General features: G+C 46.3%; 1 protein-coding gene across 7 annotated transcripts in view; it reads right to left on the bottom strand.

Moving 5' to 3' along the window:
* Positions 1-26,667, bottom strand: part of cdk14 (cyclin dependent kinase 14) — an 845,377-nt gene that overhangs the window by 56,855 nt on the left and 761,855 nt on the right. The gene's annotated exons all lie outside the window — the stretch shown is intronic.

The following is a 26,667-nucleotide window of genomic DNA, read 5'->3' as shown; positions in this document are numbered from 1 at the left end:
TAGGCAGATCCATTGGCAGGCTGCCAGTAACATGGGGAAGCAACATCGTAGAAATCGTTTATTGCTTGAGCCTCAGAGCCACCACGAGTAGAAGGTCGGAGATCAAGTAATGGTTAAAAACTTCGCCAGGGTAGGGATTTTTGAACTGTTATACATGGGATTGTACAGTATCGTGGATAGGGCGAGTCCGATGGTATATGGGGTCAAAATGCCCCGACGCACTAAGTGGATCCATATCAATCAGTGCAAGCTTTTTAACCCTGGGGGAAGAGCTGATAAGAGGAGGAAACAGCAGGGAGTGGTGAGCTGCACTACAGGTGTGGATCTCCAGCCCATAATCTGGGACTGTGAGGAGCCCACAGAGGGACCAGTCGTTCCGCATGTGGGGGCAGGAGTGAGAAGGTGTGCCAGGATCCCACTGCCGAGGGTGCCGTGGACGCCTCCTTACACACCAGTGAATGAAGGAAGCCGGAGTCGTAAGAGGCCCAGGGTCGAGGAGACCTAGTGTGGCCACCCGGGACGGGTGGCACTGTACATAACTTCTTTCTCTCCTGTCTGTTGCCTTAGCTTGTCTGTATAGTTTTGGATTTACATGTCTGCTGTGGATACCAAATGTAATCGTGGGTAGCTGCGTCTGGAAAGGTGAGGCATCACCCAAGGACAACATTGCATTCTGTGTTTTTTCAGGGAATGCCTAAGAACAAGATGAAGTCAGCCATGGTAGTCCTGATCGTCATGATTGAAGCCAGCACGAGTCACAGGGGCGACACCAAGGAATCGGTTGTCTTCGGCTGCACCGGCGGAGACGGACCGACCATGTCCACTGGAGGTGGCTCGAAGGATGGGGCCTGGGTGGCTGGGGTTGAATTCCACCCGGTATTCCAGCCATGACAAGTTCACCTATGGTGAAGCGTCCATCCCATGCCCGAGAATAGCAGTTACCACCTCCCGGGTTAGGGTAACAGAGGGAAAATGGGTGTGCCTTAGCTGTAGGGGACACAGTCCACTGGGAAGGTGGTGGTGGCTCAGGAAACTGAGCGCAGATACAGGGGACCAGACAGCTGACTGGGAAAGACCAAGTAATGACACGTACCGGACGATCACGGGTTCTCAGGGAGGAGTGAATGTGTGTTGGGATAAGTGGTGGGAATCCGAGGAAGGGATTTATGTGTCTATGTGGGGGTCGGAAAAGATCTGCCCAGCGGGTGTGTTGATCGCGTTAGGCAGGACGCCAGGGGTGGGATTGGTTGGGATCGGAGTGTGGACTCCTGTGTGATCCCAAAACCCCCGAACACCATCAACGCCACAGAGCTCATCTCATACACAGGAAGCCCCCGCCCAGAGCCCCGATGGTACAGACGACTGTAGATGGGTGTCGCACCACCACCAGGGGTCCAGGGAATGGGTTGGTGTTAATCCCTACTGACAAAGCGTTGTTTCAGAACGTGCACTACGCCGTGGCATCCGTGTTCCTGAACCTGACTGAAGTCCATCTGCCTGTGTGGTGTCCAAGGAAGACGGAGACAATTGTTGCTTGTAAGCTACTTGTTTTACACCAGCTGCAGGCGACGGAGCCAGATGCTCCAAGCGCGGTGGCAAGGGGTGTTAGATCGATCCAGAAAGATGTAATTGATTTATGTTGATGATGGTTTCTCCCTGCCAAAACCTGTAATGTACCAAAGTTCTGTAAGCAAGTGTATTGTATTCTGGTTATAGTTTTACACTCTGTATTGTGCGATGTGCGCTGTTGCATTTTTGTAATGTGATACCACCTGTCAATGCTGTACTGTGTGATGTGTGTGGTGACTTTTTGGTAACGTCCTGTGGATCTTATTAATGTTCTGTATTTTGACTTGAAGTTTGTCGGTGGGAATTGGAACCCAGCCGTTTGAATGTGTTAAGAAGCCGTTTCGCTGATGTTTTGACTCGGTAGAAGGTTACTATGACACGCAGTAAGGGGTACAGTTCTGGGGTTTAAAATGTAAAATCAGGGAAACAGCTTCACTTGTGGAAGACTTTGGCCTTTGTTCTCTCATCGGGTGATGCTTTGTGGAAAGAAAAGCATCAAACGGGGGACTGAAGAGATCGCAAAGTCTCTGAAGAATGGACTCAGTCGAGAATATTTTTGTGGACTTTATGGGCTGAGGGTGTTTTCCTTGTGGTGGGATCGCCCTGTGCAGATGCGTGGGGGACTGCTTTGTTAAAAGTCCAGAGAACGCATGGCAGTTGGCTGTGACAAAAGAACTGTCAGTCATCCAGAATGTATGGGTTCACCCGACAGTCCTGGAAAAAGGAAGGGGGCCATTGAACTTGAACTTATTAGAAAGCCATTCTAATATGCAAAAGCACTTCTCACCTCCATCTCAGAAGAGAAGCACAACAATGAACCCACTAGCCACAGCCAGCTGAAGAGGAGCCAGTTTTTCCCAACACAAAGACCAAAAGATATGTCCCATACTTAGGGCCATTAATCCAATCACGGAATACTCATGGGTCCGATGATGACCCATCACTGATTAAGCACCGGAGTGCTTAGAAACAAAAAGATTTTAAAGATTGGCGGAAAATTTAGGGGTAGCCAGACTCCTATAAAGATAGATCCTTTTCCACCATTTTCTCTCTCTCTCGCTCCACCAAGATCAACCTAACAAGAAGTACCAGAGGAAGAAGCCACTGAGCGAAGTGATCGAGACCGACTGTGTGTGGTGGTAAGCATAGTCTCGAGTGTCCCAAACTGGTAACCAGATATCCCAGGCAAGCTGGGTGAGGTGTAAGGGGCTCAGGGTTTTCCTCAGAAGTGAAGTTTTTGGGCTATTCTGGGGTGGAAGCTTCATTTGGTTCAGCCAGGCGAAGGGGTTTATGCGACTGGGTAATTCGTTGGTAGGGGTGGAATTAGAGTCCACCATAGCAACAAGGGAATTACTGCATGTTATAGTCCCCAGTTGTGTACTGTGTGTATGTTGTTTGTAACCTGGATTTTATTCTCCACAGAGGCAGTGATTTTGTTTAGTAGTGCATGTTTTAGCCAATTTATGTTAGACCAAATAAATATAAGTTTGATTTTTCGCCGAAGCATTCCTGTCCGTGACTTATTTCATTTACACTCTGAATAATAATTCCCAGGTATAGAACTTTCGTAAGGTGGGGGCGATTCAAACCGTCCGTCTAGCAATTGGACTAGGATCAAAAACCGCTTACAAGACCAGACAGCATGAAGTACAACAACCACAGATATGTGCGCAATGGTTGCCTATCTTTTGTGGCCAAGAATATAGACCATGAAGTAGTGGTAGATAATAGTAACATGAAGAAATGAAATTCACTGAATGTCCATGTGGCATATGTGATGGGTAATCTGCTGCACATACTTCAAATTATGGTAACAAGGTTGAAAAATAGAATTTCATTTGTGCAAATTTGCCAGTGGTCATCAATTTCAGATCGGACATGGATAACTGATATTCATTTCTAGGACTTAAGAAACTAGAATACAACATCCCCAGACAATGTACATCTGGAAAAGCAAAAGTGGCTTGAGTGAGAGAAAGAAAAAAGAAACACATTGTTGGTTTACAAGGTTCAAATATATAGACCTATCGGTTGCTGAATTGAACAATTAAATAACAGAAGGTAACAAGTAAGCTGTGTTTATTACTGATGCGCTATCAATTACTCATAAAAGACTGAGAGTTAAGAGAGTAACTAAAGGCTTTTATTAACAAAAGAATGAAGGTCTGCCTCGAGTGGTCGACCGGTCCAGAAATACAAAGGGCTGGGGAGCAGTCACCTTTATACTAGGACTTGTGGGAGGAGTCAGCCGAGGCATGTCCAGGCATGTACACAGTGGAATACAAACAGTGGTTTACCACATTCACCCCTTGTTTAAAATTGAGTCCGGCGGGGTGAAGTGTATTAAAAGTTAGTGTATTGGAGTCTCTCCGGAGGTCTTGTCTGCCGCTGTGATCGGCGTGGCGACGGCAGGGGTAGTGGAGCTTCCGGCGTCGAGTCCTGCGTGGGCTGTGGCACAGGCGTGTCGTCCTCGTAGATGTCGAGCGGGTCGCGGGGCCCAGGCCTGCCGTCTGCTGGGGCTGGATATCGGATCGTGGGGGGGGGGTGGTAGTGAGTAGTGGGTTACTGCGGCCCCCGAGGGTGCAAGGTCTCTTATGGAGACTGTGTCCTCCCGCCCGTCCGGGTACGCAATGTAAGCATACTGGGGGTTGGCGTGGAGGAGGTCGACCCTCTCGACCAGGGGGTCCGTTTTATGGGTCCTCACGTGCCTTCTCAGTAGGACCGGCCCTGGGGACGTCAGCCATGGCGGTAGCGATGTCCCCGATGTGGACTTCCTTGGGAAGACAAACATTTTCTCATGAGGGGTGGCGTTAGTGGCAGTGCCCGAATAGAGTGGAGCGCATCGGGGAGCACATCCTGCCAGCGGGAGGTTGGAAGGCCCCTAGACTTTAAGGCTAGCAGGGCGGCCTTCCAAACTGTCGCATTTTCTCTTTCCACCTGTCCGTTCCCCCGGGGGTTGTAACTGGTGGTCCTGCTTGTGGCAATACCCCTAGTTAGCAGGTACTGACGGAGTTCGTCGCTCATAAACGATGAGCCCCGGTCGCTATGGATATAGCTGGGGAAACCGAACAGGGTGAAGAGGTCGTTCAGACATTTAATGACCGTGGCACTGGTCATGTCCGGGCAGGGGATGGCGAACGGGAAACGGGAGTACTCATCAATAATATTGAGGAAGTACACATTGCGGTCGGAGGAGGGGAGAGGCCCTTTAAAATCAACGCTCAGGCGCTCGAAGGGGCGAGTGGCTTTTATCAGGCGGGCCCTGTCTGGTCTATAAAAGTGCGGTTTGCACTCAGCGCAGACTTGGCAGTTCCTGGTCATGGTCCTGACCTCCTCAATAGAGTAAGGCAGGTTGCGGGCCTTGATGAAGTGGAAGAACCTGGTGACCCCCGGGTGGCAGAGGTCATTGTGGAGGGCCCGCAGCCTATCGATCTGCGCGCTGGCGCAGGTGCCACGCGATAGCGCATCCGGGGGTTCATTGAGCTTCCCGGGCCGGTACAAGATCTCGTAATTGTAGGTGGAAAGTTCGATTCTCCACCTCAAGATCTTGTCATTTTTGATTTTGCCCCTCTGCTTGTTGTTAAACATGAAAGCAACTGAACGTTGGTCAGTGAGCAGGGTAAATCGTTTTCCGGCCAGGTAGTGCCTCCAATGACGCACAGCCTCCACAATCGCCTGGGCCTCCTTCTCAACAGCGGAGTGTCTGGTCTCCGGGCCTTGGAGGGTTCGTGAAAAGAAGGCCACGGGTCTCCCCGCCTGATTGAGGGTAGCGGCCAGGGCAAAGTCGGACGCGTCGCTTTCCACCTGGAAGGGGATGGATTCGTCCACTGCGTGCATGGTGGCTTTGGCAATGTCTTCCTTGATACGGTGGAAGGCTAAGTGGGCCTCTGCCGTCAAGGGAAAAGAGGTGGACTTGATCAGCGGATGGGCCTTGTCCGCATAGTAGGGGACCCACTGGGCATAATAGGAGAAAAACCCTAGGCACCTCTTCAGGGCCTTGAGGCAGTGGGGCAGTGGGAGTTCCATAAGGGGACGCATCCGGTCGGGGTCGGGGCCGATGACTCCGTGTTCCACAGCACAGCCAAGGATGGCGAGGCGGTTTGTGCGGAATATGCACTTCTCCTTGTTATATGTCAGGTTCAGGAGTTGGGCGGTGCGGAGGAATTTTTCGAGGTTTGCGTCATGGTCCTGCAAGTCACGGCCGCAGATGGTCACATTGTCCAGATATGGGAAAGTGGCCTGCAACGCATTTTGATCTACCATCCGGTCCATCTCCCTTTGGAAGACGGAGACCCCGTTGGTGACGCCAAAGGGAACCCTAAGGAAGTGGTAGAGGCGGCCGTTTGCCTCAAAGGCAGTATACTGGCGGTCCTCAGGGCGGATAGGGAGCTGGTGGTACGCTGATTTCAGGTCAATGGTCGAGAAGACGCGGTACTGCGCGATCTGGTTGACCATATCAGCTATGCGGGGGAGTGGGTAGGCGTCCAGCAGGGTGTAGCGATTTATTGTCTGGCTGTAGTCGATGACCAGGCGCTGCTTCTCGCCGGTCTTAACGACCACAACCTGGGCTCGCCAGGGGCTGGTGCTGCCCTCAATAATCCCTTCCTTCAGGAGCCGCTCCACTTCGGTTTTAATGAAAACCCTGTCCCCGGCACTGTATCGCCTGCTCTTTGTGGCGATGGGCTTACAGTCGGGGGTGAGGTTAGCAAACAGTGGGCGGGGGGTGACTCTGAGTGTGGAGAGGTTGCACCTGGTGCGCGGCGGGCAATTTGGGAGCTGCTGGCTGCGGACTGTGAGTGGGGGTAGGGGTCCACCGTACCACTTTTAAGGTGGCACTGAAAATCTAACCCCAGCAGGACGGCAGCGCAGAGGTCGGGCAGGACCAGAAGTTTAAAATGATCGTACACGGTCCCGTCTACTACGAGTGTCACTACGCAGTAGCCGCCGATGTCCGCCGACTGGGACTCGGAGGCCATAGAAATCCGCTGGTGCGCAGGCAGGACTGGGAGAGAGCAACGCCGCACCGTGTTGGGGTGGATGAAGCTCTCCGTGCTCCCAGAGTCAAAAAGGCAGATTGTATCGTGGCCATTTACCTTAATGTCCATTGTGGAACTGGCCAGCTGGTGCGGTCTCGCTTGGTCCAGTGTAACGGATGCCAGCGTAGGGGTCGGTGTGTCGCTGCGGGTATCAGATGAGGCGGTGTTGGGGGCCTGCTGCGTTCCGGCTGTCGTCCAAGATGGCGGCGTCCATGATCCCCATGTGGCTGGAGGCGTCCAAAATGGCTGCTGTACCGGTGGTTCGCACATGGCCGGGGAGGCCCAAGATGGCGGCCCGCATGGCCCACATGCGGCGCTGCTGGGGTTCGGGGTGGCTTTGGCCCTGCAGACGTTAGCGTAGTGTCCCTTCTTCCCGCAGCCCGAGCAGATCGCGTTTTTCGCCGGGCAGCGCGCTCTGGGGTGTTTTGCCTGGCCACAGAAGTAGCATTTCTGGCCTTGGGGCACTGCTGTCTGGCCTTGGGACACTGCTGCGGTAGTTGGGCCGTTGCTGGGGTGTGGCTGGGGTGGCACGGCGCTATGAGGCGGTCCTACCGTGTCCCAGGCTGTCATTCCCCACGGCGTCCACGGTGCAGAGGAGTAGGCATCCATGCCCCGGTAGGCTGCATCCAATGATAGTGCGAGTTCAGAGGCCTTGTTGAGGTCGAGGTCACTCTGCTCCAACAGTCGCTGTCGGGTGTAATTGGATCTGTGGCCCGCTACAAAAGCGTCCCGGATAAGTTCCTCTGTGTACACGGCGGCCTTTACATCCTTACAACCACAGGCCCGGTCAAGCACAGACAGTGCCTGAAGGTATTCCACGGTCGATTCCCCAGGTTGTTGTTTACAACTCCCCAGAAGGTGCCTGGCGTACACTTCATTCACTGGGCGCGTGTACTGGTCCTTGAGGAACTTGATAGCGTCCGCGTACGAGGTCGCGTCTTGGATGACCGAGTACACTCGGTGGTTCACTTTGGAGGTCAGGACATCCAGTTTGTCCTCGTCCGATTTGATTGCTGCGGAGGCGGTCAGGAATTTTTCAAAACACTTAAGCCAGTGAGTAAACTTGGTGGATGAGTCCGCCTCCCGATGATCTAAGTCCAGGCATGCTGGTGTGAGGATCTTCTCCATTATAAAAATTTTGTTAATAAAATTGATGCGCTATCAATTACTCATAAAAGACTGAGAGTTAAGAGAGTAACTAAAGGCTTTTATTAACAAAAGAATGAAGGTCTGCCTCGAGTGGTCGACCGGTCCAGAAATACAAAGGGCTGGGGAGCAGTCACCTTTATACTAGGACTTGTGGGAGGAGTCAGCCGAGGCATGTCCAGGCATGTACACAGTGGAATACAAACAGTGGTTTACCACAATTACTCACTGGGAGATGATCACCGCCAAGCAACTTGTAAAATAGATAAGGGAGAACCAGTGGATGTGGTGTATTTGGACTTTCAGAAGGCTTTCGATAAGGTCCCACACAAGAGATTAGCGTGCAAAATTAAGGCACATGGGATTGGGGGCAAGGTATTGACTTGGATAGAAAACTGGTTGGCGGACAGAAAGCAAAGAGTTGGAATAAACGGGTCGTTTTCCGAGTGGCAGGCAGTGACTAGTGGGGTGCCGCAAGGATCGGTCCTAGGACCCCAGCTGTTCACAATATATATTAATGATCTGGACGAGGGAATTGGATGTAATATCTCCAAATTTGCAGATGACACAAAGCTGGGCGGGAGGGTAAGCTGCGAGGAGGATGTCGGGAAACTCCAGTACGATTTGGACAGGTTGGGTGATTGGGCAGAAACATGGCAAATGCACTATACTGTGGATAAATGTGAGGTTATCCACTTTGGTGGCAAAAACAGGAAGGCAGATTATTATTTGAATGGCAATAGATTGGGAGAAGGGGAAGTTCAAAGAGACCTGGGGGTCCTTGTGCACCAGTCGCTGAAGGTAAGCATGCAGGTGCAGCAGGCGGTTAAGAAGGCAAATGGTATGTTGGCCTTCGTAGCAAGAGGGTTCGAGTACAGGAACAAGGATGTCTTGCTACAGTTGTACAGGGCCTTGGTGAGACCGCACCTTGAGTATTGTGTGCAGTTTTGGTCACCTTACCTGAGGAAGGACGTTCTTGCCATGGAGGGAGTGCAGCGAAGATTCACCAGGCTGATACCTGGGATGGCAGGAATGACGTATGAGGAGAGATTGTGTCGATTGGGCTTATACTCACTGGAGTTTAGAAGATTGAGAGGGGGTCTCATCAAAACCTATAAAATTCTGTCAGGTCTGGACAGACTAGATGCAGGAAGGATGTTTCTGATGGCCGGGGAGTCTAGAACCATGGGTCATAGTCTAAGGATAAGGGGTAAGCCATTTAGGACTGAAATCAGGAGGAATTTCTTCACCCAGAGAGTGGTGAACCTGTGGAATTCTCTGCCACAGAGCGCGGTGGAGGCCAGTTCATTAAATATATTCAAGAAAGAGTTGGATATATTTCTTGAGGCTAAAGGGATCAAGGGATATGGGGAAAAGGCAGGGACAGGGTACTGAATTTGGATGATCAGTCATGATCACATTGAATGGCGGAGCAGGCTCGAAGGGCCGAATGGCCTACTCCTGCTCCTATCTTCTATGTTTCTATGTTTCTATAGCCCTTTTAACGCAGAAAGCATCCCAAGGCACTTCACAGATAGGGAGGAGAAAATAAACCGAAATAGATAAGGGAACAGATGCTGGGCCATGGACAGAGTGATTAAGAGGGCTGGCCAAGAACTTGATCAAAAAGATTAGTTTTGAGAAAGTATTTAACAGTTGAGAGAGAAATAGGAAGGTGGAAATAGAGAGGTGGATGGGGTATATAGAGAGAGTTCCAGACAGTAGGACCATGGGGACTGAAAACTCTGCCACCAATGGAGAGGTGGGGGGAGGGGGGAGGAGGATAATAATGTAACAAATTTGAAACTTCAGTGTTAAAAAATGCTAACTTTTTTCCACTTTGCATCTAGTGACACTATGAAGCATTCACAAGTCAGGTACAGCATAAGTTGGATACAGAGTATCATTTCATGACCTACCCGTAGTAGTTGAAAGGCACATGAAGATGGTTGATTTCCTCGATCTATGCTAGATTGAAACACAGGTCCCAGAAGTTGAAATGGCTGATCCACTACATACCTAGGCCTAGAAATTCACTAGCCTTAGCGCCGCTTTTGAGGCGCTAGAGGGACTAGCGCCAGAGTTATGGCCAGTTGAAAAATTCCCTGGGGCCCTAAAACGGCGTTGCACCGGTAGCGCTGCGCCGGCACCGATGACGTCAGCGGTGTGCGCAGCGTCCCGGTTGCCATGCCGACGGGCCCCAGCGCCGAAATTCAGTTGCGGCCGCCTCGCCCGTGGCAGCCGCAACTAAGACTCTGGCAACAGAGTCCAACATGTGTTTGCGCCGGCGCATTAAAGGCCCCGCGGCGGCCGGCCGCTTTCCCGCCGGCCGCCTGCCCGCAGCTCCCTCCCCGGGCTTCTCCCCGCCCCCCCCCGGAACAGATGCAAGCCCGGCACTTGTCCGAGGTGCCGGGCTCATTTTTAAACAGATTTGCGCGGGCCGCGGCCGGGTGCAGGCAGCTCCTCCTTAACGGAAGGAGGAGGCCTGCACTTCCCCAGCCTGCCGCACCGCATCGGGTGCCGCAGCGCCGGAATTGCGGCGATAAACGGCAGTTAGCGCCCTTTTCCAGGCGCTAAGACCCTTCAGTAGCGCCGGCAGCCGTTTGGGCGCGGCGCTACTGAATTTTTGGCGCGCGCAGGGGGACTTAGCGCCGGCACTAACTTCCGGCGCTAAAGCCCTGGCTAAGCCAAAACCCAATTTCTAGGCCCTAGTCTTTAACCATCTGATCATAGGCACAGTATACTTTCAAACTGTTAGAGGTAACATGTTATCATATTAGGAACTGAGTACTAGCACAGACAGAGAAATGACCAATTATAGACAAAAAAAGATTATTTGCTAGCAGGTTATATGATTCCTAGTTTCTAAATCCAATTAAATGACGTATAAAATAATGGCATAACATTAATGACGTTGTAAAATATCAATGCACAATAAATTAGAATGCAACTTATTACCATCATTGAGAGATTCTAAATAAAGGGCTCAGTGGAGTGCATGTTCGACGTGGTGTGGCACTTAACCATATAGATCAGCAAGGTTCAAGTTTGATCCCTGCTCTGTGCTGAGTGAGCTCATTTCAGCCAGGGAAGCAGTTGAGGTACTACAATGTTCCCAGGTGAGAGGAAGGTCAAAGGTAGCTTATTAAATATATTCAAGAAGGAGTTAAATATATTTCTGAAGGCTAAAGGGATCAAGGTATATGGGGAGAAAGCAGGGACAGGGTACTGAATTTGGATGATCAGCCATGATTTCATTAAATGGCGGAACAGGCTCGAGGGGCCGAATGGCCTACTCCTGCTCCTATCTTCTATGTTTCTATGTTTATCAATGACATGTACTGGAAATGTTTTTTTTTGTGTGCACACACATATGGAGGTACAATGGGTGAGGCCAAAAATCGGGTTCAGCTCTGTTGGTCCTCTGTGTTGGAATAGCCTGCTGCGGATACTGACTAGGTTCATACATTAAAAATGACTACTTGGACAAGGTACTGCAGAGCTGCTGACACCTGTAGGAGCCTATCCTAACATAAGAACATGAGTCATTCCCTTCAGAGTTCAAAACTTGATGATAAAATGCTTTGTTTTTTTCTTTAAACATCAGAATATCACATTTTTCATTGCATTTGGTTTAAAATAATGTACCCGCTGCAGATGATGATTATCTTTTTTAAATCAGCTAGGAATATCAGTATTTCAAAATCCAAATTAACTTCTAAACACCTAGAGTTCTTTGAATATTTTTCACTTAATTTTACAAAGGGCACAACAGTTCTTGAATCAATAAATTTGCCCTTTTTAGCACTTTAGTTGGCTGGATTGTTCAGTATTAATCTTGGAAAAGCAGTTTATATGGAAACATTTACGTGTACATTTTTACATTATTAAGGTAACAGTGTGAGAATTAAACAGTTTCCTTCAGTTAATGCTATTCATGAGGGATATGACAGGGTCAGTATGGTAGTCACCTCGTGCATTGACAGCATGATCTCAGAAACTCAAGAGTTTTTTCTAATATTCCCTCTGACCCACTCTCCTGGACAATAAGCCCAAGAATCACTGCCAATTCAGAACTACAATTTATGATATAATGAATTTTAATAACTGAATCACACATTGATTACATAGTTCTATTTAGTTATTCTCACAAACAGTTTGTTACTAAGTATTTACCAGCAATTGAATATCTAGTAAAATACTGTAAAAAGGGGGGAAAATTAAGATCCAAATGAACGGCTTAATTCTGAACAACTGTTTATCTGCTTTCATACCCACATAGTCCATCTTGTCTGTTTATCTCTGATCTTTGTTTTCTGTCTGTGAGGTTTCCTCTACACATGGCAGGCAGCTGTCAGCATCAGTGAAGGGGGAGGCAAGGGTCAAAGGCCAATACAGCTGTCTTGTGTAATCATCAGGCTTCATCGACAAGCCATGAATTCCAGCAGAGAGGCAGCTAGCTAGCAGCGTTGGATTATAGTACACACAAGACCACCTCCCTTCTCAAGTGTGTGAAGCAATCAACATTAAGGCCAGTTCCACTATCCGAGGCGAAATAGACCTGAAATCACTATGCACAAAATCGGAGTGGGGAGCTAGCCTCACCGGCTTGAGCGGGGTCAGTGACTTAATATAAATTATATGTGCTCCCTACCCAACTTTTCATGAGCACTGAGAGCAATATGGCTGCATGTGGATTGGTAATAGGGAGAGCAGCAGTCCTTTCCTAAATATGCTCCTAAGCTTTTAAGTCTTGCCTGACTACTGATGGTAACATGGAATCTCACTAAGAGTCTGATGTCAGAATTACCCCCTTCAAAAAGGGGGGCACTGGATCTTTTGGTAGAAGAGGTGAGACAGAGGAGGGCAGCCATATTTAGGACAGAAGAGAATTCTGTCCATGACCAACCGTGCAGAAGGGGTAGCACGAGTGAATGTTGTTGCCCCATGTCTGTATGTCATGGGACTCAGTAAGCTCCCCGCTGGAGTGGAGCTAATTTACAGAACAAACGGGAAACTGTTCAACCTCCGTCACCTCCAGTCCAGATCCAAGGTCGCCCCATCCTCTGTCGTCGAATTACAGTATGCAGACGATGCTTGCATCTGCGCTCACTCGGAGGTCGAACTCCAAACCATTGTCAACACCTTCACCGAAGCGTACGAGAGCATGGGCCTTACACTAAACATCCGTAAGACAAAAGTCCTCTATCAACCTGCCCCCGCCACACAGTATTGCCCCCCGATTATCAAAATCCATGACAAGGCCTTGGACAATGTGCAGCACTTTCCATACCTAGGGAGCCTACTGTCAACAAGGGCAGACTTCGATGACGAAGTCCAACACTGCCTTCAGTGTGCTAGTGCAGCCTTCGGTTGCCTGAGGAAGCGAGTGTTTGAAGACCAGGACCTCAAACCCGGCACTAAGCTCATGATCTACAGAGCTGCAGTGATACCCGCCCTGCTGTATGCCTCAGAGACATGGACCATGTACAGCAAGCACCTCAAAGCACTGGAGAGGTATCACCAATGCTGCCTCCGCAAGATCCTGCAAATTCATTGGCAGGATAGGTGCACCAACATCAGTGTTTTCACTCAGGCCAACATCCCCAGCATCAAAGCTTTGACCATGCTCGATCAGCTCTGATGGATGAGTCACATGGTCCGTACGGCAAGAGAGCCCCAGGTGGACAGAGGAAACGCATCAAGGACACCCTCAAAGCCTCCTTGAAAAAGTGCAACATCCCCACCGACACCTGGGAATCCCTGGCCCAAGACCACACAAAGTGGAGGAGAAGCATCCGGGAAAGCGCCAAACTAATGAGAGGGAGGAACTGAAAGAAATCAGTATTTGTAGGGAAATGGTGTTGGGGAAGTTGACGGGATTGAAGGCCGATAAATCCCCAGGGCTTGATAATCTACATCCTAGGGTACTTATGGAAGTGGCCCTGGAGATAGTAGATGCATTGCTGGTCATCTTCCAGAACTCGATAGACTCTGGAACAGTACCCATGGATTGGAGGGTAGCTAATGTTACCCCACTATTCAAAAAAGGTGCTAGAGAAAAAGCCTGACATTAGTAGTGGGGAAAATGCTAGAGTCCATTATAAAAGATGTAATAGCAGAGCACTTGGAAAGCAGTGACAGGATCGGACAAAGTCAACATGGATTTACAAAAGGTAAATCGTGCTTGACTAATCTACTGGAATTTTTTGAGGATGTAACTGGTAAAATAGATAAGGGAGAACCAGTGGATGTGGTGTATTTGGACTTTCAAAAGGCTTTCGATAAGGTCCCGCATAAGAGATTAGCATGCAAAATTAAGGCACATGGGATTGGGGGCAAGGTATTGACTTGGATAGAGAACTGGTTGGCAGATAGAAAGCAAAGAGCTGGACTAAACGGGTCGTTTTCCGAGTGGCAGGCAGTGACTAGTGGGGTACCGCAAGGATCAGTCCTTGGACCCTAGCTGTTCACAACATATATTAATGATCTGGACGAGGGAATTGGATGTAATATCTCCAAATTTGCAGACGACACAAAGCTGGGTGGGAGGGTATGCTGTGAGGAGGATGTCGTGAAACTCCAGTATGATTTGGACAGGTTGGGTGATTGGGCAGAAATATGGCAAATGCACTATAATATGGATAAATGTGAGGTTATCCACTTTGGTGGCAAAAACAGGAAGGCAGATTATTATTTGAATGGCAATAGATTGGGAGAAGGGGAAGTGCAAAGAGACCTGGGTGTTCTTGTGCACCAGTCGCTGAAGGTAAGCATGCAGGTGCAGCAGGCGGTTAAGAAGGCAAATGGTATGTTGGCCTTCGTAGCAAGAGGGTTCGAGTACAGGAACAAGGATGTCTTGCTGCAGTTGTACAGGGCCTTGGTGAGACCACACCTTGAGTATTGTGTGCAGTTTTGGTCGCCTTATCTGAGGAAGGATGTTCTTGCTATGGAAGGAGTGCAGCGAAGATTCACCAGGCTGATACCTGGGATGGCAGGAATGACGTATGAGGAGAGATTGTCTCGATTGGGCTTATACTCACTGGAATTTAGAAGATTGAGAGGGGATCTCATCGAAACCTATAAAATTCTGTCAGGCCTGGACAGACTAGATGCAGGAAGGATGTTCCCGATGGCTGGGGAGTCCAGAACCAGGGGTCATAGTCTAAGGATAAGGGGTAAGCCATTTAGGACTGAGATGAGGAGGAATTTCTTCACCCAGAGAGTGGTGAACCTGTGGAATTCTCTGCCACAGAGGGCGGTGGAGGCCAGTTCATTAAATATATTCAAGAAGGAGTTGGATATATTTCTTAAGGTTAAAGGGATCAAGGGATATGGGGAGAAGGCAGGGACAGGGTACTGAATTTGGATGATCAGCCATGATCTCATTGAATAGCGGAGCATGCTCAAGGGGCCAAATAGCCTACTCCTGCTCCTATCTTCTATGTTTCTATGTACACTTCGAGTCTCTTCGCCAGGAGCAAGCGGGAGCCAAGCGCAAACAGCGCACATCAACCCAAGCACCCCACCCACCCACCCCTTCAACCACCATCTGCTCCACCTGTAACAGAGACTGTAGTTCCCGCATTGGTCTCATCAGTCACCTGAGAACACATTTTTAATGTGGAAGCAAGTCATCCTCGGTTCCGAGGGACTGCCTAAGAAGAAGATGCCATGGGAGCAGGTGAGAAAGATATTCTCTGGACCCAATAAGAGTTCCAAAGTTAAGTTGCCTGTAGTTTGCCAACTTATATTTAATCTATGCCCATAGTATATGTGGCACAAACTCTGTGCCCCCAAATGGTGCCACATCAGTGGACTGGCATACTCCCTCACACCTTACACACCCAAACTTCTAGATTTGTAATGCTTCATCTTGTACTTTGTGACTGCCTAATAGAAAGACTTGCAAGGCACAATTGAATGCCCGTGCTGAGCACTGTGGTCACTGCTGAACAAGCAGCTGCTGTCAACAGATAAAAAGTCTCTGCAGGAGTCCTGATTGCCAAACGGCAACAGTAAACAGCAGTGGAAAGTGATTCAGTCAAAGTAATGCACAGACTGCAGCATGAAAAGACTAAAGAAATTCACAGCTGAAACACCATCAAACTGTCAATCACACCTTTAAGAATCCAAGTTCTCAAGGCCAAAGCAAGGAAACCACACAGGTGAACAGAACTCTTAGCAGTGAAAAGGCCACACAAACATTGTGGAATTCACTGTGGGTCCTTTTTAAATAATGACTGAAATCGGGGGAAAAACAAGACCCGCACATGTTCTTAGCACCGCCTTTAAAACCCTCAGAAATCTTTCGATCATTGAATTTAATGTCCAGCAAATGGGTCTGCTTGGGCCTACTTGCCCGATTTTACAATGTAGTCTATTTATTCTCAATGTACCACTGGGGAATCTAACTTCTACTGGTTATTGTATTACATCACTGTGCAGCTCACTGTATATTCTGTTCTGGTCATATAGTTTCCTATGGTTACTCCGCAAGGCATGAATTTCATTGGTTATTAACTTGGCTGCAGGGTGGAGTCCCTCAAAGCTGCTGAGAATTCTGACTGGACGGGGTGAATGAAAAACTGCAAAGAAAGACAGACAGACTTGCATTTATATAGCACCTTTCATGACCACCAGACGTCTCAAAGTGCTTTAGTCAATCCAATGAAGTACTTTTGAAGTGACGTTGCTGCTGTAATGTGGGAAATGCAGCAGCCAATTTGCCAACAGCAAACTCCCACAAACAGCAATGTGATAATGACCAGATAATCTGTTTTTGTTCTGTTGGTTGAGAGATAAATATTGGCCAGGACACCAGGGATAACTCCACTGCTCTTCTATGAAATAGTGCCATGGGATCTTTTACGTTCACCTGACAGAGCAGACGGGGCCTCGGTTTAACGTCTCATCTGAAAGACAGCACACTCGAACAGTGCAGGACTCCCTCAGTACTGCACTGGAGTGTCAGCCTAGATTTGGTGCTCAAGTCCCTGTAGTGGGACTTGTACCCACAACCTTCTGACTCAGAGGCGAGTGTGCTACCAACTGAGCTGGAGATTCACAGACTGCTTACTGTTCACTGCAGCAGCCACGGAAATCAGGCGGGGAAAGGCAAGGAAAATGGCGGCTGCTTTAGTACATATTTTAAACTTACCGTTGACTTATGTGCAACCTTGACTCAGTTTGTAACATTCTTGCCTCAGAACCAGAAGTTTGCATGTTCAAGCCCCACTCCATATCTTGAGCACAAATTCTAAATCGATACGCCGGTGCAGTAGAGAGTGAATGCTTCATTGTCACAGGTGCCATCCTTCGGATGGGATGTTAAACCGAGGCCTCATTCAGATGGAGGTTAAAGGTGACATTGTGGCAGAACCACTGAATGACTCTGGCTAACTGTATATAATTCTCTTTAACGAGGTTCTAACACCAGCCTAAACCTGTACCATTGTGTTAGGCATTACTGTGTTTTGTATATAGAGTTTGCATGTACGGGGCGTGGCCCCTTTAAGAGCGCGGGAAAACGCGGGCAAACGCGATGACGTCACGTCGCAAACCACGGGACTGCCCAGTCAGTCCTTGTGGCATCTCCATTGAGTAAAAAGACCTGTTTAATCGTTCTCTGGTGTCGATCTCAGTTATTCGTAGGAATTTGTTAATTCCTACAACATGACACTATTCATAGTAGAGCAGGGTGCTCTTCTGGTATCCTGACCAACATTCCTCCCTCAAACAACATCACAAATATAGATTGACTAGTCATTGGTCTCACTGCTGCTTGTGAAAGCGGTTTACAAATGGGTTGCAGGATTTGCCTTCAAAGTAATTCACTGTACATTTAGTGCTTTGGGATGTTTGCAAGACACCTGATGATGTGCTACATCAATTAATGAGTTTATTATTTTAAGATATACATTTAATATTAAGAGCCCATTCACAAGGCTTTACATTATTAGCTCAAATACACAAACTATTGAAAAGCTCTGGGTGTGGCGTACACTCATGCTACTGGAAAGAAGCGAGGTGGAGAATTTGGCCTTGTGATCATTGGGATATATTTTGCTCCGTTTGCTAATATTACTGAAAAGGTTGGCATAAGTGTAAAGGATGCTAACTTTATTTTGCTAATGGGGCTGAATCGAGGAAGATAGACTGCATTGGGACATAACAAGGGAAATTAGGGATAGCATAAGATCCAAGGAGAGCACATACAAATTGGCCAGAAAAAGCAATAATCCTGAGGATTGGGAGCAGTTCAGGATTCAACAAAGGAGGACAAAGGGATTAATTAAGAAAGGGAAAATAGAATAAGCTTGCTTTTATAGATATGTAAAGAGAAAAAGATTGGTGAAGTCAAGCGTAGGTCCCTTGCAGTCAGAATCGGGGGAATTTATAATGGGGAGCAAAGAAATGGCAGACCAACTAAGTACATATTTTGGTTCTGTCTTCACAAAGGAGGACACAAATAACCTCCCAGAAATACTGCGGAACATAGGGTCTGATGAAAGGGTGGAACTGAAAGAAATCAGTATTTGTAGCGAAATGGTGTTCGGGAAATTGATGGGACTGAAGGCCGATAAATCCCCAGGGCCTGATAATCTACATCCCAGGGTACTTAAGGAAGTGGCCCTGGAAGTAGTAGATGCATTGCTGGTCATCTTCCAGAACTCGATAGACTCTGGAACAGTACCCATGGATTGGAGGGTAGCTAATGTTACCCCACTATTCAAAAAAGGTGGCAGAGAAAAAGCGGGGAATTATAGACCGGTAAGCCCGACATCGGTAGTGGGGAAAATGCTAGAGTCCATTATAAAAGATGTAATAGCAGAGCACTTGGAAAGCAGTAACAGGATCGGACAAAGTCAACATGGATTTACAAAAGGTAAATCATGCTTGACTAATCTACTGGAATTTTTTGAGGATGTGACTGGTAAAATAGATAAGGGAGAACCAGTGGATGTGGTGTATTTGGACTCTCAGAAGGCTTTCGATAAGGTCTCGCAAAAGGCGTGCAAAATTAAGGAACATGGGATTGGGGGCAAGGTATTGACTTGGATAGAGAACTGGTTGGCGGACAGAAAGCAAAGAGTTGGAATAAACGGGTCGTTTTCCGAGTGGCAGGCAGTGACTAGTGGGGTACCGCAAGGATCGGTCCTAGGACCCCAGCTGTTCACAATATATATTAATGATTAATGATCTGGACGAGGGAATTGGATGTAATATCTCCAAATTTGCAGATGACACAAAGCTGGGTGGGAGGGTATGCTGTGAGGAGGATGTCATGAAACTCCAGTACGATTTGGACAGGTTGGGTGATTGGGCAGAAACATGGCAAATGCACTATAATGTGGATAAATGTGAGGTTATCCACTTTGGTGGCAAAAACAGGAAGGCAGATTATTATTTGAATGGCAATAGATTGGGAGAAGGGGAAGTGCAAAGAGACCTGGGTGTTCTTGTGCACCAGTCGCTGAAGGTAAGCATGCAGGTGCAGCAGGCGGTTAAGGAGGCAAATGGTATGTTGGCCTTCGTAGCAAGAGGGTTCGAGTACAAGAACAAGGATGTCTTGCTACAGTTGTACAGGGCCTTGGTGAGACCGCACCTTGAGTATTGTGTGCAGTTTTGGTCACCTTACCTGAGGAAGGACGTTCTTGCCATGGAGGGAGTGCAGCGAAGATTCACCAAGCTGATACCTGGGATGGCAGGAATGACGTACAAGGAGAGATTGTGTCGATTGGGCTTATACTCACTGGAGTTTAGAAGACTGAGAGGGGTTCTCATCGAAACCTATAAAATTCTGTCAGGCCTGGACAGACTAGATGCAGGAAGGATGTTTCTGATGGCCGGGGAGTCCAGAACCAGGGGTCATAGTCTAAGGATAAGGGGTAAGCCATTTAGGACTGAAATGAGGAGGAATTTCTTCACCCAAAGAGTGGTGAACCTGTGGAATTCTCTGCCACAGAGGGCGGTGGAGGCCAGTTCATTAAATATATTCAAGAAAGAGTTGGATATATTTCTTGAGGCTAAAGGGATCAAGGGATATCGGGAGAAGGCAGGGACAGGGTACTGAATTTGGATGATCAGCCATGATCTCATTGAATGGCGGAGCAGGCTCGAAGGGCCGAATGGCCTACTCCTGCTCCTATCTTCTATGTTTCTATGTTTCTATTAAATTCTGCTAGCACAGAAGGTGTGTGGGCGTAAAAAAATACTTTTGATTTATGACTACTTCGGGAAGCATCTACATACACAGATCTGGTTATTGTTTTTGAAAATGTGACAACTATACACTAACAAAAAGCTGCAAATGCAGAATATAGAATTAAATGGATCTAATTACAACTGTTTGCAGCCACCATCTAGAGAGTGACTTTACTAATTGTAAAATAGCAGCTTCCAAGGCAAGAAAACTGCAACAGATCAGAGGCCATATCTCCTGCAATGGGGCAACTAAGGAGGGTATGAGCAACTAGGATGGGTAAAAGTAGGGCGAGAGTTCTATTCCCCTTCCCTGAAATCAATTAGGCAGATTGATATTCGCCATGGAGCATTTTTGTCAGTTTGCTCCTTTGTTGAAATCCTGTAACGGTGTTCCAAGAGGCAATTGCTGGATTTGGCATTCCATGATTTTTTTTTTCTGTATTTTGTTTAAATTTAAGCAAAAATTTATATGTATATATAAATGCAATTTTTTCTTTCTCTTGCACGTATAATCAAAGAAGATGTTAAATACAAGACTAGAAAATACACAAAATGATGGAGCACTCACTCCAGCTGGGAAGTTGGGATAGTGCAGGTTTCTCCACAGCTATCGACTACATCCCCCTGTGATCTTTGGATAGTTATTGAGTGAAAATGAGTTCCTGTCATTTAGGTTCATGCTCAGAATCTATATAAACTGTTACCAGCCCTTGCTTTGCTTCTACGCAACGTATGTTTATTTTTGTTTTAAAAATCCCCTGTATGCCTTTGTAATAGAAACCAGTACGCTTTCATTTTTGATGCAGCTAATAGCATACATTCCAACAACAATATAGTAACAGAGTTACTCTCACAATCAGTACTAATCATAAACTCAAACATCTATCATCTCGTTATTGGCCTTTATTGCAAGGGGGTGGAGTATAAAAGTAGGGAAGTTTTGCTACAAATGTACAGGATGTTGGGGAGACCACACCTGGAGTACTTTGGGATGTTTGCAAGACACATGATGATGTGCTATATCAATTCATTGGCATTTATTTGCATTGGAGGCAGTTGAGAGAAAGTTCACGAGGTTGATTCCTGAGTTGAAGGGGTTGTCTTATGAGGAAAGGTTAAGCAGGTTGGGCCTATACTCATTGGAGTTTAGAAGAATGAGAGGTGATCCTTTTGAAACACATAAGATTCTGAGGGGGTTTGACAGGGTAGACGCAGAGAAGATATTTCCCCTCGTGGGGGAATATAGAACTAGGGGGTATAGTTTCAGAATAAGGGGTCGCCCATTTAAAACCGGGATGAGGAGGAATTTCTTCTCTCAGAGGGTCGTGAATCTTTGGAATTCTCTTCCCCAGAGAGCTGTGGAGGCCGAGTCATTGAATATATTCAAGGCGGAGATAGACAGATTTTTGGAAAACAGGGAAATCAAGGGTTATGGGGAGCAGGCAGGAAAGTGGAGTTGAGGCCAAGATCCGATCAGCCATGATTTTATTGAATGGCGGAGCAGGCTGGAGGGGCTGAATGGCCAACTCCTGCTCCTATTTCTTATGTTCTTATGTTCTTAACTGTAGAAAGTTCATCTAAACATTCTTATTCCTCAGTTTTAGATGCAAGTTGCCTTTTTTGACCTTTTATGAACTATATGGGGAAAATGCTAGAGTCCATTATTATAAAAGATGTAATAGCAGAGCACTTGGAAAACAGTGACAGGATTGGACAAAGTCAACATGGATTTACAAAAGTTAAATCATGCTTGACTAATCTACTGGAATTTTTTGAAGATGTAACTGGTAGAATAGATAAGGGAGAACCAGTGGATGTGGTGTATTTGGAATTTCAGAAGGCTTTCGATAAGGTTCCTCATAAGAGACTAGCGTGCAAAGTTAAAGCACATGGGATTGGGGGTAAGGTACTGACTTGGATAGAAAACTGGTTGGCAGACGGGAAACAAAGAGTTGGAATAAACGGGTCTTTTTCCGAGTGGCAGGCAGTGACTAGTGGGGTACCGCAGGGATCGGTGATAGGACCCCAGTTATTCACAATATATATTAATGATCTAGACGAGGGAACTAGATGTAATATCTCCAAGTTTGCAGACGACACAAAGCTGGGTGAGCGTGTGTGCTGTGAGGAGGATGCAAAGAGTACAATTTGGACAGGTTGGGCGATTGGGCAGATGCATGGCAGATGCAGTATAATGTGGATAAATGCGAGGTTATCCACTTTGGTGGCAAAAACAGGAAGGCAGATTATTATCTGAACGGCAATAGATTGGGAAAAGGGGAAGTGCAACGAGACCTGGGTGTCCTTGTGCACCAGTCACTGAAGGTAAGCATGCAGGTGCAGCAGGCGGTTAAGAAGGCAAATGGTATGCTGGCCTTCATAGCGAGAGGATTCGAGTACAGGAGCAAGGATGTCTTGCTGCAGTTGCACAGGGCCTTGGTGAGACCACACCTCGAGTATTGTGTACAGTTTTGGTCGCCTTATCTGAGGAAGGATGTTCTTGCCATGGAGAGAGTGCAGCGAAGATTCACCAGACTGATACCTGGGATGGCAGGAATGACGTATGAAGAGAGATTGGGTCGATTAGGCTTATATTCGCTAGAGTTTAGAAGAATGAGAGGGGATCTCATTGAAACTTATAAAATTCTAACAGGACTAGACAGACTAGATGCAGGAAGGCTGTTCCCGATGGCAGGGGTGTCCAGAACCAGGGGTCACAGTCTAAGGATAAGGGGTAAGCCATTTAGGACAGAGATGAGGAGGAATTTCTTCACCCAGAGAGTGGTGAACCTGTGGAATTCTCTACCACAGAAGACAGTTGAGGCCAATTCATTAAATATATTCAAGAAGGAGTTAGTTATATTTCTTAAGGCTAAGGGGATCAAGGGATATGGGAAGAAAGCAGGGACAGGGTACTGAATTTGGATGATCAGCCATGATCGCATTGAATGGCGGAACACGCTCGAGTGGCCGAATGGCCTACTCCTGCTCCTATCTTCTAAGTTTCTATGTAACCTCACTCTGGAAAACCAGTGCAATTTCAAGCGTATTGGCGCCGATTGCCGACTGCGCCCAAAACAGCAACTCTACCTTACTGTCTACATTATTCGTCAACAACACCTTCCATCTATAGAATCATCAGATTACCATATGCAACAGGTAGAGTGAGAGCTCATTAACATCTGCAATGAATACTATTTAATGTACTCCGCAGTAATTTTGGACTTAGTGCCTGCTAGCATGGTTATGTGTACACTACAGTAACTTGAGTTACTGCAGCTCTGTTAATAGCTACTATAACTAGAAATAAATCATCTTTGTGACGACACTTAAATTTGAGATACAGCCAGAAGAAAAAAACGAATGCCACTGCAAAAAGCAATTTTTTTCTTTTACAATCCTATTGTGATTCCTTTTGAAATACAGACTGCCAAGTCAGAACAGAATAAATCAGCCTGAATTGGTGATTCTGGTTTGTTGAAAATTTAAAGCATAATGGAAAAGTTCTGGTATAAGCCTCAAGCATACCATATAATCATTCGCAGTTTGATAGAGAAAGTAATGGATGGTCAGGGTGAATTATGTTTCTGTTTGTGGCCTTGATTTGGTTTAGGTTCAGTCTCTTGTGTATTTATATGCCCCAAATCAACTAGAAATATGTTTATAACAACAGAAAATGCTGGAAAAACTCAGCAGGTCAGGCAACATCCGTGGAGAGAAATTTGAGTTGACGTTTCGGGTTTGACCCTTCTTCAAAACTGGAGAGAAAAGGAACTAGATCGAAGGCAGGGCTGCGATCGGACAAAAGAATAAAAGAACCAAAAGAAGTAAAAGAGATTAGAAGCTAGACGAGATGGTAATATGCTGGGATTAGGTGTAAAGTGTACTGGCAGGGCAAAAGATAGCTGCTATCTTTTGCCCTGCCAGTACACTTTACACCTAATCCCAGCATATTACCATCTCGTCTAGCTTCTAATCTCTTTTACTTCTTTTGGTTCTTTTATTCTTTTGTCCGATCGCAGCCCTGCCTTCGATCTAGTTCCTTTTCTCTCCAGTTTTGAAGAAGGGTCAAACCCGAAACGTCAACTCAAATTTCTCTCCACGGATGTTGCCTGACCTGCTGAGTTTTTCCAGCATTTTCTGTTGTTATTTCGGATTTCCAACATCTGCAGTATTTTGCTATCGTACTAGAAATATGTTTAATTCGCCACTGACCATTATTTTTGTACAAAATGCTTTCTTTGCCTCAGTAAAAAAAAAAATCAGTATCGTAATGGGAAGCAAGATAAATGCACAGATGAGATCATGAAGATGATTAAAATGGGAGTGTGTTCTCAGAGTTACAAAATTACAATTGGATGAGAGAAGTGGATAATTATAAGAGAAATCTGCATTTGATGTGAGAAAGTGCATGACCTTGATACGATTTTCAGTGAACTTTAATATATTAACACTTTGTTGGATTGTTAATGTTCAAGCATCACAAGAATTGGTACAAGTAGTCAATCTGTTCGGATTGGTTGGGGTGGTACCACCCCACCTCTGGCAGATACAGCGAAGTCCCACAAAAATGTTCCACAGTCCTGGGTGGTTGCTAGGCTCACTCTTTTTTTAAAAACAACCTATCCCGCTCCCACTTCTAATCACTTTCAAATTTACCTTTTCACTCCCCCACTCTCTCACATTGCCTTTTGGTTCCTCAACTCGTCCTTCAATTTTCTCCCCTGTTCAAGTTTATAAGAGGGCTACTCGATTTGAGGATACTATGGTGAAATGTGGCTCTGCGATGTGACCAGATTATCATTAGGGACCTGAACTCAATGGTTTCCCTTTGGGTAACTGCATCATGTGAAAATCTTGGCATAGTTACAATGCCAGTCTTGCCTGGATGGCAGTCCTTCTTGTGCTGCTATGTCCATGGGTTGGATTACTACAGAGGTATTCAATAGGCTGCATAGCATATAGTGTCAGATCTAACAGCCTCCTCTTATGTTACAGTAGTCCTTTTTTCCCCATCCCCTATTGTCATCATGAATTATATTTATGTATAACTTACAGCGTACTACAGCTCTGAGCCTCTGTACCTGCTGTTTTCTCTTCATTGTGCACTCCACATCATGGCACCTTGATTTTATCCATTCCAATCTCTAGTCATCCTTTATTTTGAAGTAACTAGAACTGGATATAGTATGTAAGGTATACTCTGACCAGCGCAACATACAGTTAGACGATGACTTCCTCTGACTTGTATTCCACTGTTGCCTATATAGTTCAAAATTCTGTTGGCTTTGTTGATTTCTGCCCTGCATTTGTTGGACATATTGGTCGAGTCTACGAAGACACCAAGGTCTCTTTCACATCACCCATTTTTCCTTCCTATGTGAAGTACTTTACATTTGTCTGCATTAAATTTCATCTGCCATCGTTCGGCCCACTCACACATCTTCATTTACATATGATGGACACAGGTGTTTGCAATAGCATGTTTGCTTCAGACTTGCATTTCTATTCTCTGTGAAATGGCTTTGTAAAAGGAAAGTGGGCAGAGAGATAATTGCTCATTAGTTTCTTCACATCAGGGGTACTGATTTTTTTTTGCTGTAGCCAGTATCTAATTGCTGTTGTTGTAAAGACCACTTTTAATGTCAGGTTAAACATATCCCCAACTGCAAATGTCAGGACACAACAGGGAGGTTCTTTATAACCAATCAGGTTGTATAGTCACATGGAATCATCAAAGATATACAAGATAGGCAACTGATATGGTAGCACAGCCAAAGAACATTGGTTTTGATGAGTATTGCAGATATTTTGAGGTTAAAATGCATGTGAAATTGGCAGCTGCAGAACTTTCAGATTTGGTTCAGGTTTCTATGAAGGGTGTATACATCAGTGGAATTTAATTAATACCAGATGAGTGGGTTGAGGAGCAGTGGTTTAATTGTAATGCTATATTTTTTGTATGATTCACTCTTGGAACTATTTCTGAATGTCAGTGCAACACTATTTATAATTGCCAAGTCCCCCTCTTACTTATGACTCTTTAGATCAGCAACAGAGAATATAGTGAGACAACCTTTACTCTCCACACTATTGTTCAACAACAACTTTCATTGAAAGAGTGTCTCTAGTGTAGAAACATGTCCCAAGGTGCTTCACAGAGTTGTAACAATAAAAATGGATGCTGAGCCAAAGTATCTGCATTTGGCTCAGCAGATACTGGCTACAGCAAAAAAAAGTACCCCTGATGTGAAGAAACTAATGAGCAATTATCTCTTTGCCCACTTTCCTTTTACAAAGCCATTTCACAGAGAATAGAAATGCAAGTCTGAAGCAAACACGCTATTGCAAACACCTGTGTCCATCATATGTAAATGGAGATGTGTGAGTGGGCCGAACGATGGCAGGTGAAATTTAATGCAGACAAAAGCATTAAGATGCGTGACCAAAAGCTTGGTCAATGGAGTGGGTTTGAAGGAGGGTCTTAAAAGGAGAAAGGGAAGTGCCCAGTGAATGCCTACGAAACACTTACACCTGGTAAAAGCAGGCGTAAGGCCTCTTTTACCAGCATAAGGGTTAAAATAGATGTTAAAATATTTTTTTTTTAATGATTTAAACATTCACATACACTTAAAATTAGTTTAGGTAAATTTTGGCCTGTTTAAAAATGTTTTAATCTATTTTTCAAAAAATTCAATTTTAATTTTAA

This window comes from Somniosus microcephalus, chromosome 5, assembly GCF_052327205.1.
Source record: "Somniosus microcephalus isolate GS21.2 chromosome 5, FLI_Smic_1.0, whole genome shotgun sequence".
Lineage (NCBI taxonomy): Eukaryota > Metazoa > Chordata > Chondrichthyes > Squaliformes > Somniosidae > Somniosus > Somniosus microcephalus.
The sequence above is the reverse complement of the archived record's forward strand: the minus strand, read 5'-3'. Positions and strand labels throughout refer to the sequence as shown.